This window comes from Lissotriton vulgaris, chromosome 2_1 (genome assembly GCF_964263255.1).
Source record: "Lissotriton vulgaris chromosome 2_1, aLisVul1.2, whole genome shotgun sequence".
Taxonomy (NCBI): Eukaryota; Metazoa; Chordata; class Amphibia; order Caudata; family Salamandridae; genus Lissotriton; species Lissotriton vulgaris.
The window spans coordinates 1,960,029,230-1,960,044,772 of NC_141687.1; the positions used below are offsets into that span (position 1 = coordinate 1,960,029,230).

At 34.4% G+C, this 15,543-nt stretch overlaps 1 long non-coding RNA gene across 1 annotated transcript; it reads left to right on the forward strand.

The window, feature by feature from the left end:
* The first annotated feature begins 1,554 nt into the window (after positions 1-1,554).
* LOC147733553 (uncharacterized) lies at positions 1,555-15,243 on the forward strand. Its single transcript, XR_015308532.1, has 3 exons — positions 1,555-1,626; positions 6,770-6,840; positions 15,155-15,243. It is a non-coding gene; the product is annotated as an uncharacterized LOC147733553 (long non-coding RNA).
* The last annotated feature ends 300 nt before the right edge of the window (positions 15,244-15,543 follow it).

Below are 15,543 nucleotides of genomic sequence, written 5' to 3' on the forward strand. Positions count from 1 at the left end.
TTTTTTAATAATTGCTGTTTGTACTAAGCATTCTTTGCTGTATACTTATACACAAAATTTCGCTCCTAAAGCACATCTTATGCTTTTGTACAAGAGCGCCACTGGTAAAGTTGGAATCAACAGAGAAGTAAAACTTATAACAAACACTTTTTGGAAAGGTCCCTGTAGGGAATGCTTTGACTCATTTACCACACGCAATATACATAGATCTCTTTATTTCCTGCCTTCCCTTTCAATTTCTTTCTTGCCTTTCCTTATGTCTCTCTTCTGCATTTACTCTGCATCTCCTTCACAATTTTACATTCAATGTCCTTTCTTTCACTCTCGCATTATTCTTCTCTCCTTTTCTCCGACTTTCTCTTTCTTTTGCTCTCCTTCTCTCTCCTGCATTCTCACTCTTCTGCCCTCACCCTATATATTCATCCCCACCTTCTTTACAGGTCCCGGCAGCAAATGCTTACATACTAAGCTAGCACATGCAACATACATACATTTCACTCTCTTGACTTACAATTCAATTTTGCATTTTTGACTTTATCTCTTTTGCATTTACTCTGCATCTCCTTTCCCATTTTGCCATCAGTCTTTCTCTTTAATTTACTCCTGCTCTATTCTTCCCTCACTATTACACCTACTTTATTTCTTCTTCTCTTTTCCCTCTTTTTTTCATGCCCTCTCTTATACCTTCTCTCTCCTGTTTTAATCTTCTTCCCGTCTATCATGCACACTTTCTTTTACTCCATCTCTATTCAGCTCTCACTTTTACCCATCCTTTTCTTCTCTCTCGTGCTCTCTATTTTTTGCGTCCTCCCCCTTCTGCTTGCTATCTCCCGACTTATCTATTATGCTTATCTCTTTTACCTTCTCTTTTCCTATTCCTTCTATCTTTATTTCTCTCACTCTCTTGATATCTTAACCTTTTGCCCCTCTCTTCTTCCAGACACTTTCCACCACTCCTTCTTACTCTCCTCCTTATATCTCGCTCTTTTGTATTCCTTCTTTATTTCTCTCAATTTTGCACACTCTACCTATCTTACTTTCACACTCTTGTGGTTTTCTTCTTTATATACCCTTTTTGACATTCTTTTGTCAAAAAAAGTTCCTCACGTTCTCTCTTGCACTCTCTCTTCCTTTTTTCAATTACCAGCTGCTCTCTCCTTCCTTCTTGCTCCCTCTCTATTATGCTTCACTCTTTATCTATCATACTTCAATTTCCTGCACTCTTACTTCTTTATTTTTGTCTTTATTTTTGTCGTCTTTTCACTTCTTTGCATTCTCTCCATATCAAGCTTCTTTTTAACTTGCACGGTTCATCATCCTTCTTTTTTATTTTCACTCCTTTTCTTTTTGCCTATCTTCCCCTCTTTCTATCCATCTCTCTCTTCTTCCTGACCTCTATCTCTTTCCACCTTGTTATTTTATAGTCTTTACTACTATACTAGTTACTCTATAATACATACTGCTTCTAATTCTCTATTTACAACTTCTAATATACTTCACACAAATGTCCTCACTCTTCTCAAACTTTTGCTAACGGTATATTTTGCTTTTACAGGACAAAAAATTTGCCATTTGGTGCAACTGCCCCATCGAGGACACATCTTTCAAATTCGTTCATTCAACACGGTACGTTAATACTTAAAACTTATTTTACTTTAGACATTTTTGGGTAGTACTTCCTGTCTGTACTGGGCATTCTTTGCTAGATAGTTATACACAAAAGTTTGCCTCATAAACAACATTTAATTTACTTTGGAGATGAAAGCAGCACTGGTGAGGTCGTAATCAGGAGAGAGGTCAAAGGTAAAGGAAAACTTATAACTAAGACTTTGTTCTTTCTGTCTGTACTGGGCATTCTTTGCTGGATATACACAAAAGTTTGCCTCATAAACAACATTTGATTTAGTTTGGAGATGAGCAAATGATTAGATACTGAGACAGCACATGCAACATATATACATCTTTCTCTTGCCTTCCCTTTCAATTTTGCATTCTTGCCTTTCCTCTCTCTTGCATTTACTCTGCATCTCATTCATGATTTTGCCAGCAGTCTTTCTATTTTATTTACTCCTGCTCTATTCTTTCCTCACTTTCTCCTACTTTCCTTCTTTTTTTTCCTCTCCCTCTTTTGCATCCTTTCTCTTCTACACTCTCTCCTGTATTCCCCTCTTCTCTTTCTTTCTATCATGCACTTTCTTTTACTCACTCTATTCTGCTCTCACTTTTACTCCTCCTTACCTTCTCTCTGATGCTCTTTCTAGCTTGCGTCTCAGCTTGCTCTCTCTACTTATGCTTGCTCTCTCCCTACTTATCTATTATGCTTATCTCTCCTTCCCTCTCTTTTCCTATTCCTTCTATCTTTATCTCTCTCCCTCTTGCTATCTTATCTTTTGACCCTCTTCTTCTTGCATACCCTTTCCATCTCTCTCCTTTCTTTCTCTACTTCCTAAATGTAGCTGTCTCTTGAATTTATTCTTTATCTCTCTATTTCCTGCGTCCTTTCTCCTTTCTGCTTCCTCTCTCCCTTTTCTATCATGCTTATCTCTCCTGCCATCTCTTTTCCTATTCCTATCTTTATCTCTCTTTGCATGCTCTTACCTTTTGCCCCTCTCTTCTTCTTGCATACTCTTTCCATCTCTCTCCTTTCTTTCTCTCCTCCTTATGTTGCTATCTTGTATTCCTTCTTTATTTCTCTTTATTTTGCCCACTACATCTTACATTCACAATCTTGTGCTTTTTTCATCTATACACACCTTCTTTCTTCCATCACAATCTGTTCCCTCCTGCTCTCTTTATTGCTCTCCTATATATATCTCTCTTTTCTGCTCTCTCCTTCTCCCTACTACCCCCTATTTCAACTGCTCTCTCTTTCCTTCTTGCTCCCACTCTATTATGCTTCTCTTTTTATCTCCCTCCTTTCTGCTCTTTTCTCTTTGTCATCAATCTCCCTCTTGCACCCTCTTCCAACTGCTCCATACTTACTTATTTCTTGCTCATGCCCTCCTTCCCACCCTCTCTTTACCTCATGCATTTTCTCTCTCCTTTGCTCTCCCTTTTGCCCTCTCTTTTACTTTCACTTTCTATCTCCTTCCCTATGTTGTTCTCCATTTCCATCTTGCACTCCTTCTCCTTTTTGTCCTCTGACTCCATTCTGCACTCTCTTATCTCTCCTTTTTGCTCTTTTTTCTCTCTCCTGCACCCTATTCCATCTCCTCTCTCTCCTTCCTTCTTCCTCCCTCTCTATCATGATTATTTTTGTATCTCCCTTCTGCTATTTTCCCTTTGCCATCACTCTCCCTCTTGCCCCCTCTTCCAACTGCTCCCTTCTTAATTCTTTCTTGCTCATGCACACCCTGCTTTCTCTCTTCCTTGCTCTTCCTTTTGCACTCTGTGACTTTCACTTTCTATCTCCTTCCCTATCTTGTTCTGGCTTTCCATCTTGCACCCCTTCTATTTTTTGCCCTATGCCTCCATTCTGCAGTCTTTTCCCCTTTCTACGTTCTCTCTCAAGATTTCCATTATCTTGCGTCCTCTTTACTTCCTTATCGATCATACTTCTATCTCCTGCACCCTCTTCCTCTTTCTCTATCTTCTTTTTACCTCGTCTCTGCGTACTCCGTTCTTTTTTTTGCACTCTCTCTTCTTTTTTAAAATTACTTCTTTATTCTTTCTTCTCTATATCTCTCCTTTCTGCTCTCTTCCTTCTTCTTCCTGCCCCCTATTCCATCTGCTCTCTCCTTTCTTCTTGCTCCTTTTCTATCTATCATGCTTCTCTGTCCTGCACTCTCCTTCTTTTCTAATACTCTCCGTGTTCCTCTTCCTCCCTATCTTTCATTCTTCTCTCTATCTCTTTTATGCTTTCTTTTCTCTCTACCATACCTCTCTCCTGCACCCTCTTCCATCTGCTCTCTCTCCCTCCCTCCTTGCTCATGCCCTACTTCTTACTCTTCCTTTACTTTCTGCCTTTCTTCTTACTCCTGCGTATTATCTCCTTCCTGCCTTCACTCTCCATCTCTGTCCTTAAAAGATACCATCTCTTACCTGCAAGAAATCCCTTCTACCATGGAGACAGAGACAGACAGCAAGCCAAGGATACAGACCGTAAATTGTTACCCCCACTGTGCCGTCGCCAAATACCTGCAGAGAACAACAAAAAAAAATACGTCATTAAACATTTCAGCTGGGGCATTCAAAAGAGACAGTCATTTATATTACAAAAGACACCATCGCTTACCTGCAATTTTTTCCGCCACAGACAAAGAAACCTGATACGTCATCAAAGGCAGGTCCCGGCAATGCCGGGCTACAATCGGGGGCGTCCTGGCGTCGTTTTGTCGGCAAAAGCCAAAGAATCTTGAACGCCCCTGAGTCTGCTTTAAATTGACGGACAGGCCCCTCGTCCAATGGCTAGGCTCAATTTATGGAGCCAGACAATGAATGACGAGGGCCGACCCAAACACACACTACAGTTCTCATTAGCTTTTGGCCTGCGCAAAAAAGCTGCTCCCTTTGCGCCCTGCGTCCTTTCTCCTTTCTGCTTGCTCTCTCTATCCTTTTCTATCATGCTTATCTCTCCTGCCCTCTCTTCCTATTCCTTCGATCTTTATCTCTCTCCCTGTTGCTCTTACCTTTTGGCCCTCTCTTCTTCTTGCATACCCTTTCCATCTCTCTCCTTTCTTTCTCTGCTCCTTATGTCGCTATCTTGTATTCCTTCTTTATTTCTCTTTATTTTGGCCACTCCATCTTATATTCACACTCTTGTGCTTTTCTTCATCTACCCTCTCACCTTCTTTCTTCCATCCCTCTCTTTACATCATGCTTTTTCTCTCTCTCCCTTGCTCTCCCTTTTGCCCTCTCTCTTACTTTAACTTTCTATCTCCTTCCCCATATTGTGCTACATTTCCATCTTGCACTCCTTCTCTTTCTTGCCCTCTGACTCCATTCTGCACTCTCTTCTCTTTTCTCTCTCCTTTTTGCTCTCTTTCTTCTTACTCTTGACTCTTATTCCATCTGCTCTCTCTCCTTCCTTCTTACTCCCTCTCTATCATCATTCTTTTTTTATCTCCCTTCTGCTATTTTCCCTTTGCCATCACTCTCCCTCTTGCCCCCTCTTCCAACTGCTCCCTTCTTAATTCTTTCTTGCTCATGGACACCCTCCCTTTAACTCCTGCTTTCTCTCTTTCTTGCTCTTCCTTTTGCACTCTGTGACTTTCACTCTCTATATCCTTCCCTATGTTGTTCTGCCTTTCCATTCCTCCTTCTTGCTCATGCCCTACATCCTACCCTCCCTTTTTCTCTCTCTCTTGTCCTCTCTCCTTCCTGTCTTCACTCTCTATCTACGTCTCCATCTTGTCTTCACTTTCTATCTTGCACTTTTTTTACTTGCTATCTTCTCACTCCATTCTGCACTTACTTCTCTTCTTGCTTTCTAGCTCTCTTGATCTCTTATGTGTCTCCTCTGTTCATCAACACTTTCTAGCTACTTTGTGTGCTTTACACACTTTTCCACTTCACTTTACTAAGTTAGTGTGAGCATCCCTATAAGGCTATATAGAGGATGTTAACTATAGTGTTTATTTAGGAACACTATGCAACAACTATAGAACACCCTGGACAAACGCAATGACTTATATTTACAACTAATTGTGTGAAACTTTTATATGTTTGTCTGTTATTTCTTTTACAGGTGCACAAACACTCCGCAATTAGGAGTATTTTTGGAATGAGCAATTGCTCTTCCCCCTTTTTTTATGCACTAAATCATTTTTTTGATATTTTGACTTTCACGCCCCCAGGTCAGGGTGGGCGATTAGAGAGTCCATACCGCCGGGGTATAATTCTGTCATTATAAATGCCTAAGGAAATGTAAACAACTGTAAAACATGAAACATGTTGACTGACTAATTAGTATTTTAAATTAACAAATCCATTACCTTGGGCATTAAATTCAGACACATAACTCTTTCATTTGTGTACTAAGCATCAAGAATTATAGATTTTTACTTACACATTAGGCAGTTTTAATTATAAAACTCACAACATGCCTTTTTCACAAAACCTGCTCCGCAGTCTTCTGGCGTCGTAGCACACCAAAGAGGCATTCGGCCTCTTTGGTGGGGCCCAATGATGAAGCATGACACTGACTAGGTCGGTGTGTGAGGGCTTTCTTTTCCACCTAAAGTGAGTGTGCAATTCCCCAGTTGCATCACTCAGTATCTGTGGCAAATTCAGATGTATTTAACGTCTCTTCTATTGTTTATTTAGATTTAACAAGGGATTAAGTGTTCCTTAATCTCACTACCTCTCCTATTCCTTTGTACTTGCTTAAAATTACAAACAATGCATCTAATACACTATTTACAACTTCTCATAAAAATAACTTCATGTAATTTACATTTCGATTTTTTTGTAGCTTACATTCTACACCTCTATATCCTCTCTTCCTTATCAGACTTCTCTCTTTTCCTTATCTTTCTCTTCATCTTTCCACTACTCTCAATATTGCCTAACCACCCCTCTTTATTAACATCTCTTCGTCCTGCCCTACATCTCTCTCTATCTTGCTCACTTTATCCTCCTTACTACTATACATTACTAGTTAGTCTATACTACATACACTTCTAAAACTCGATTTACGACTACTAATATGCTTCACTCAGTCCACACACATACTACACATACAACTTCTACACATAGTCTGGAGTATCAAGCCACTTTTATTATATTAATATGTCAACTCAATATTAATGCTTGTTTCATTCTTCCTTAGATTGCCAATTGATTGAATAACATCAGACGTTCTGAATTGTTTGACACAACATCAGTGAAAACATCATCACGGTAAAAGTATCTATTTTGCTTCTGTATTGACTTGTAAGTATAGAAATAGCAAGGGAAAAAGCAAGACACATATCAACACACACCCATATATATATATATATATATATATATATATATATATATATATATATATATATATATATATATATATATATATATATATATATATATATATATATATATATATATATATATATTTTGTATATACTTAGAATTCGAAAAGATCATATAGAAGATTTCCATAGGTAACATTAATCTTAAGAAAAAAAAATAGTAAACAAAAAAGTAAAAGTAATTGCTTTTTCTTTTGCTACCAGCTCCAACTATAAAACAAGTCCAAAACAACAATAGAGTGGATTTAGAGAAAAAAAACTAGACAAAATCAGATATATAATTAGTTATTAAAAAAATATATATATATTTATATACTTAACATTGAAAATTATTTCTTTTATAAAGACAATTGCTAATTGTTTGGAAATATATACAATTAGAAGTATGTTTTTTAAATAAGCTATCAACCTGTAACTTGGAATATATTTAACAGTAAAATAACTATATATATATACATATAAATATATCCAAATATATATATATATATATATATGCTAATAGTATAACTTATAGCTAGTACATCACTAAAATTGTAAACAAAATACATCTAAATCTGCTACCTAAAATACAAAGCAAAAAAATAGTGTTCAATTAATTGCCTTGCATTATAGTTAAGTACAAAATAAAATATAAATTAGCAATAGATATATATATATATATATATATATATATATATATATATATATATATAGATTAAATAAGAGAACGAAAATAGACTCGCGGATAACAAAAAAATCTAGCAATACTGTAGCGATATCAAATTATTTCATAAATTAGATTAGCTAACATGCAAATAATAGCAGCAGATTATCATCAAGGTCATGACAAATTTACATGCAATTCGAGAGGTTATCAATGCTTGCCAAATAGTACTTTTGCAATTATACACAACTATTACAAAGATGCACATACATGGACTAAAGAAGACTTGCATTACATTATGAAATTAGGTGATGCTTTATATATAGATATGCATTTACTTAATAGCGAACAACTTAGGCATCCAGATGAGTTACCTAATTTTATTGAACACAATACTACTATCTATTCTCTTAAACTTAAAGAACCTTATTATGGAGACATATTACAACAATGTGACCCTTCGTTTCCAAATCTCAACAAAATATTAAAACCTGCACTTGATTCCAACTCCGGTGTTATACTTTGCATGGAAATTTATGTTATTTCCATTTTTAAGAAAAATGATTCATACTTTGTATTTGACTCACATAGTCGTGATAAGACTGGAATGCCTCATCCAAATGGAACATGTATTACTATACAGTTCACATTTGAAAAACTTCTAGAGTACATCACTAATCTGGCACACTATCTTAAGAAACCAAACCTGAATTGTGTGCCGTATGAATTAACTCCAATACAAATAAGTACGATTACAAAAGAATCACTTCAAAAAGCAATGGTGCGTCATGAAAAAAATAAGAATGCAGTAGCACCGAAAATTTTTTATGTGTATTCTACTAAAGGTAGTGAAAAATTTTTCACACAAGCATTTGAAATGCGTATAGAAAATGCCAAAAAAATCCTTCAGAGATGTCAATCTAAAAAAAATACTTTTTGGAATAAGGAACAGCCATTAGCATTTTTAGATAATACTCCTAGTACTAGTACGTATTCCTGTGCAATTCTCACTACAACAGGGCCTAATAATCAATCTAAAAAGAACAGCAAGCAGATCAGCACAACACAATATACTAATACACCAGAAGAGACTACTCCTACTGACACATATGCAAGTATACTTAAGAAAACACTTAAGAGCAACACAGAAAGACAACATATTAATAGCACACACATAAATCTACAACAAACAATACCAGCAAGTAAGTTAAATACCAACACATATTCTACTAATGTAATTAATAACACACACATAAATGTACAACAAACAATAAACACAAGTAATGTACATACAAACACATATTCAAGTGATTACTATAATACATATAAACTTATTACTGGAAGTAATGACAGTTTACTTCATGATAATATACACAATAGCACATTGCAGAACAAGGAAAGTAGCACAAATAATACCAATATAGATTCACATATTTTAACACAAACACCACAAGAAATTCCCTTTTTACATAACACACATCCACAGGACAAAAATACACATAGTGATAAAACTAGTCACTATACACATTGTCTTCAAAATAGTATATTTGCTATTCTAAAGAACTACTGTAAACCAGCATATATTTGGGATAGTGTAGACTTGCACTGTATTATGAATCTTGGAGATGCTTTGTACACTGAAATGCACTCTGTCGGTGAACAAGATTGTATGCAACCTCTAAAGTTACCAAATTACATAGTTAGCAATGACATAATCTATTCTACAAAGCTCAAAAAATGCTTTAGCGAAGAACTAACAAAATCAGCACAAACTTTACATAGTAAATTTATATCTGCACTAACTTCTACAATTAATTCACAAACTGGTATATTGATCTCTATAGGTAGATATATAATTTCAGTCTTCAAAACTCTACATACATACTCTCTATTTGATTCACATAGCCAAAATGAAAATGCAATACAACATCCTAATGGAACATGTATTGCTATCAACCTTGACTCTATTAATCTTATTATAGAATACATCCTAAAATTAGGCAATAGAGAACAAATTACTAATTCTGAGAGTATTACTTTAGATTTAACTACAGTGAACATAACAACAATTAGCAAAAAAGGTTTACACCAAACACAACGGAATCATAGACAAGGAAATGTAAAGTCGAGAAAAAGCATATATGTTCATACGACACATATATCTATAAATGCATTAGGGGAAATTCCTTCGAATAACTTACAAGTAGAAAATACAATACTAAACACACAAAACAGCAATAGTCAGGACAATAGACTGCATGTAACAGAAGACAGTTATTTAGCTTCACACATAGCTCTTAACAATACTGAGATAATAAACACATTAACAGCTAATGTTGAATCACTAATTCAACCAACCAATATAGAAATTCTAGAAGTAAACAGTACTAGAAAAAGAAAACAGACACAAAACAAAGAGAATGAACTTAATCATAGACATATAGCAGGTCAAACAACAAATGAGATAATTAGGATATTTCAGGAAGAAATAAGATATGGACCCGAGTACACATGCACTATTTGCAATCAACTCTGGCATAAGCAAAGTCTTCAAAATACACACAGTATTAGTAAGAGAGCTAAATTCATAGAATGTAATATTAGCAAATACAGAACAAATGAGATATGCAGAACATGTTACACATATATATCAAAAGACAAAATACCTCCATGTTCAGTATATAATGGGATGACATTTCCTGATATCCCACCAGTCTTACAGTTGCATAACTTAGAAGAAAGATTAGTATCGCCAAGAATACCTTTTTTACAAATTAGAACATTACCACGTGGATTCCAAAAATCTCTATCAGGTGCAGTAGTAAATGTCCCTGCAGACGTTATGACAACAGTAACTGTTTTACCAAGGCAAATTAATGATAACATGACAATTCCAATAAAATTAAAAAGGAAATTAAGTTATAAATCTTATACCCATTATGAAAATGTTAGACCAAACAAAGTTAAACGTGCAGCTTTATATTTAGCCACTACAAGCACTTTGTTTCAAGAATATGGAATCACTATTAATGAAGATTGGGATTATACAACACAAGATATACATTCTTGTGATGAGACTTCAGATACAAGTAATACGTCAGATTCCTCAGACAACATTCCAGCAGGAAATTTAGATACTATGTTAGATAATGAAACTATTACTACAGAAACAAATAATATTTTAAGTTTAGCACCTGCAGAATATAACACACCAAGAGGCCTGTATGAAGACAAAGATTCTGAATATTTGGCATTCCCAACTATATTTGGCGGGAAACGAAGGCCGACTAATGAAGAAAGGCATGTCCCAATACATTACAGCACAATCTGTCAATCAGAAGTAAGAAGTAATGATCTAAGAGTAGCAAAGTGTGTTACTAATCTTTTCTTTAAATTAAAAACATTACACATTAAACAATTACAGAGCAAAATATTTATATCTCTTAGGAAATACTTTAATAATGGAAACATTATAACTGCCAAAGACATAAAGAATAAATTAGATACAATTTTGCAGTATAATGAAGGATACAAAATACTTAAAACTATCCGTAGTTCACCACCATATTGGGAGCAATGCAAAAAAGACCTCTTTGCTATGATTAGACAATTAGGATTACCAACATTTTTTTTAACGTTATCTGCTGCAGAAACGAAATGGTATCACTTAATTAACATATTATTACGTACAGAAAAGAGACCAGAATGCACAAAAGAAGAATTTAACAATATGTCATGGGAAACAAAATGCAAATTAATACAGCAGAATCCCATTACATGTGCAAGACATTTTGACTTTCAAGTTCGGAAATTATTTAATTCTGTTTTATTGCATGAAAGTAATCCAATTGGCAAAATTATTGATTACTTTTATAGAGTGGAATTCCAACAACGGGGATCACCACATATACATGCTATAATATGGATAGAAAATGCTCCACTATATGAAACTTCTGATAGAGATGAAGTCACTACTTTCATAAATAAGTATGTTACATGTGCAAAAACAGAAGAACCAGATATAGAGTCTTTACTACCTCTACAAAGACACGGCCATACCAAGAACTGCCGTATCAAACATAAAAGAACATGCAAATATCATTATCCCAGATATCCAATGCCTGAAACTTTTATACTAGAACCAATAGAGCTAGACAAAACAAATAACGAGCTCTTACAGCAAATTGAACTAATACATCTAACTATAAATAGCCAAGAATTTACAAATTATACTTTTGAACAGTTTTTGCATTCAATGAACATAGATCTAAAACAATATACTTTATGTATACAATCTATTATACAAAAAAATACTATTTTCTTGAAAAGAACACCAGCTGAATGCTTTATAAATAACTACAATCCAACTATTTTGAAAGCATGGCAAGCAAACATAGATATACAATACATCTTAGATGCATATGCATGTGCTGTGTATATTGTTTCATACATTAGTAAATCACAGCGAGGAATGAGCAAACTAATTGCCCAAGCTGCTAAAGAAGTACATGCTAATCCAAGTATTAAGGAACAACTTAAGCATATAGGGAACAAATTCTTAAACTGTACAGAAATAAGTGCACAAGAAGCAGCATATCTAATACTACAAATTCCTTTACGGAAAAGTTCAAGATCTTTTGTATTTATCAATACAAGTCCTAATGAAAAGCGTACATACTTATTAAAAGACATCGAAACTATCAATTCTTTACCAGATGAGTCTTGTAAAATACAATATGATAATATTATAGTCAGGTATAGTAAACGCCCTGTAAAATTAGAAACATGTACATTAGCTGACTATGCATCTATGTATAATGAAAAGAAAAAATGTAAAGGAAAAGAAGAAACAGGCCATGACAATTTCCTTATTGAAAATAACTTTCATAGCTCAGATGACGAAGAACTTGAGATAAATTTAGTAGACGAAACAAACTGCATAAAAAGAAAAAAAGCAAGAGTAATTCGCTATTGCAGATTTAACATCAAAAATGACTCAGAAAATTACTATAGAGAATTGCTCATGCTTTTTTACCCATGGCGAAATGAACATAATATAATTAATAACAAGGGAACTTATTATGAACGCTATCTAGAACTTAAAAATGCAGTTGATTCAAACCATAATAAATATAATAAACATAATAAACAACTAACAACTAATAGCAATGAAACTAGTATATTAGATACATTGCTACCACCAATAGATACAGAAGAAGATAACACCATATGCCATGAAGTGCAAAATAATGAAAACCCATTGTATGACCTATCATTTGATTTAGGGATTAGAAGTACAAGTAGAGAAGAATCAATAAGCAATAACATAATGCCAAAAGAACAATATGATAGTATAATGCAAAATCTAACAGAAGAACAACTTAACTTTATATATCATCATTTGCATTGGGTTAAAACTAAAGAAACACCATGCTACACATTTTGTACAGGTGGTGCAGGAGTAGGCAAAAGTTTCCTTATAACAGCACTTTACCAAACATTAGTACGTTATTACAATACAAAAGCAGGAGAAAACCCAGATAACATATATGTATTGCTTACAGCTCCAACTGGCAAAGCAGCACATAACATTCAAGGACAAACACTACATAGTACTTTTAAAATACCTATTTCACAAACACTAACTCATAGACAGCTAACTCATGAGAATAGAAGCACACTACAAGGTCAGCTAATGCATCTTAAATTGCTAATAATTGATGAAATATCAATGGTAGGGGCTAATGTATTCAACTTTATACATAATAGATTGCAAGAGATAAAAATGTCTGATCTCCCTTTTGGCGGTATATCTATTTTAGCAATTGGAGACTTTTACCAATTGAAGCCAGTTTTTGACCCATACATATTTGACAACCCAAAACATTCATATAGGCCAGTAAGTACTAATTTATGGCAGACACATTTCAAGTTATTTGAGTTGACTAAAATAATGAGACAACAAAATGACTTGCCATTTGCTCAACTACTAAACAGATTAAGAGAAGGGAAACAAACAAATGAGGATATTATACAGATAAAAACACGAGAAATAGAGCCACCTGAAAACATTAGCAAAACGATCCCTTACATTATGGGAACTAACAATGAAGTCAATAGCGTAAATAATGCAGTTTTATTAGAACATATAACCCATTACCCAGTTTACACAGCTACAGCAATAGATACAGTTGCAGCAGACTTAAGTGAAGCAGTAAAAAAAAAAATACTAAAACAGTTGCCCACAGATTCTACTAAAACAATGAGCCTGCCATCAATATTACATATTGCATTGCAATTAAGATATGATTTAACTAACAATATAAATGTCAATGATGGTTTAACAAATGGTGCAACAGGTATAGTAGAATTTGTGGAAACTATCAATAACAGCCCAAATGTAATTTGGATTAATTTTGATAAAGAAACAGTAGGCAAATTAACAAGACAAGAAAACAAACACATATATCACAGTAATATTTTGCCTCATTGGACACCCATTCATGCTATTACACGGCATTTCCAATATACACAGAAATTTATAACTATTATACGCAAACAATTCCCATTGAGACAATCCTCTGCAAGAACTATACATAGAACACAAGGAGAAACAATTGAGCCCATTTACATTCACTTTAACAACAGTAAAGTACATCATCTACATTATGTAGCTTTAAGCAGAGCTAAATCTTTAGACAACATATACATTAGAAACTTTCAGCAAGACAAAATAGCTGTACATCCAAAAGTGCATGAAGAAATGACACGTTTAAGAACACACATGCTATTACAAATATCAGTACCACAATTACATAGCTATAGACAACAGTGTAATATAATTGTCCATAACATACGGTCCTTGCAAAGAAATTACACTGCTATGAAATCAGACAAAAATATCATGAACAGTGATATTATATGCCTTACTGAAATCAACACAACTAGAAAAGCAGATAAGAATACGTTCTTAATAGAACAATATCACCTAGTATTATTTGATAAATTTCACAACCAGCACACTAAGCATGGTATTGCCATTTACTACAAAAAAAACATGCTTTTATCGCCAATATATCAAACACAACACGAAATTGACTTTTTAATTTTCACTCTGCATCTTAATGATTCTGAATACTTATTTATTATACTGTACAAACCACCACATGTACTTTTGCAGACATTATTACAAGCTTTAAGTAGCATAATTTACTTGTATCCAAATTCAAAATATGTCATCATGGGAGACTTCAATATAGATTTAACACAAATGTCACCAAACAGAACTTTGCTATTAGAATATATGCTGCAGCAATTTCAATGCCAGCAAAAAATACAACAATACACAACAGACTACAATTCTACACTAGATCACATCTATACTAATGACAACATCATGCACTACGGTACATTAGAATCATATTACAGTGATCACAAAGCATTATGGGTGGCAGTTTAAAATGCAACCACTTCATTAACATGCTATTTTATTACAGGTAATAGCAAAAGGGGAAAAATGTATGCTCAGAATGTGTACTAACATTTTCTCTCATTTCAGATGATTTCCATAGAAGACCTCAAAAAAATGAAACATGAAGACAACAAACCTTACCAAAAAACAATCCGAGCCAACGTAATAAAATGTTCGACAAAAACAAACTATACAAATGCTAAACAAGAGCACAAAGTAATGTATCATCTAGCTCTAGCTGATGAAAGTAGTTGCATTAAAGCAACGTGCTACAATGAGCCATTTTACCAGCAAACTAAAGAAGGGAATGGAATTATGATTCGCAATTTCTTAGCCAAAAACAATGTGATTATCATCACGAAACAAACGAAACTATCACGCATGATGCCCTTATCTATACCTCAAGAAATAATACAGGAGGCACAATATATCCTACAACCCCCTGCTCCACCAATATCACCGATAAAAACAGTAAA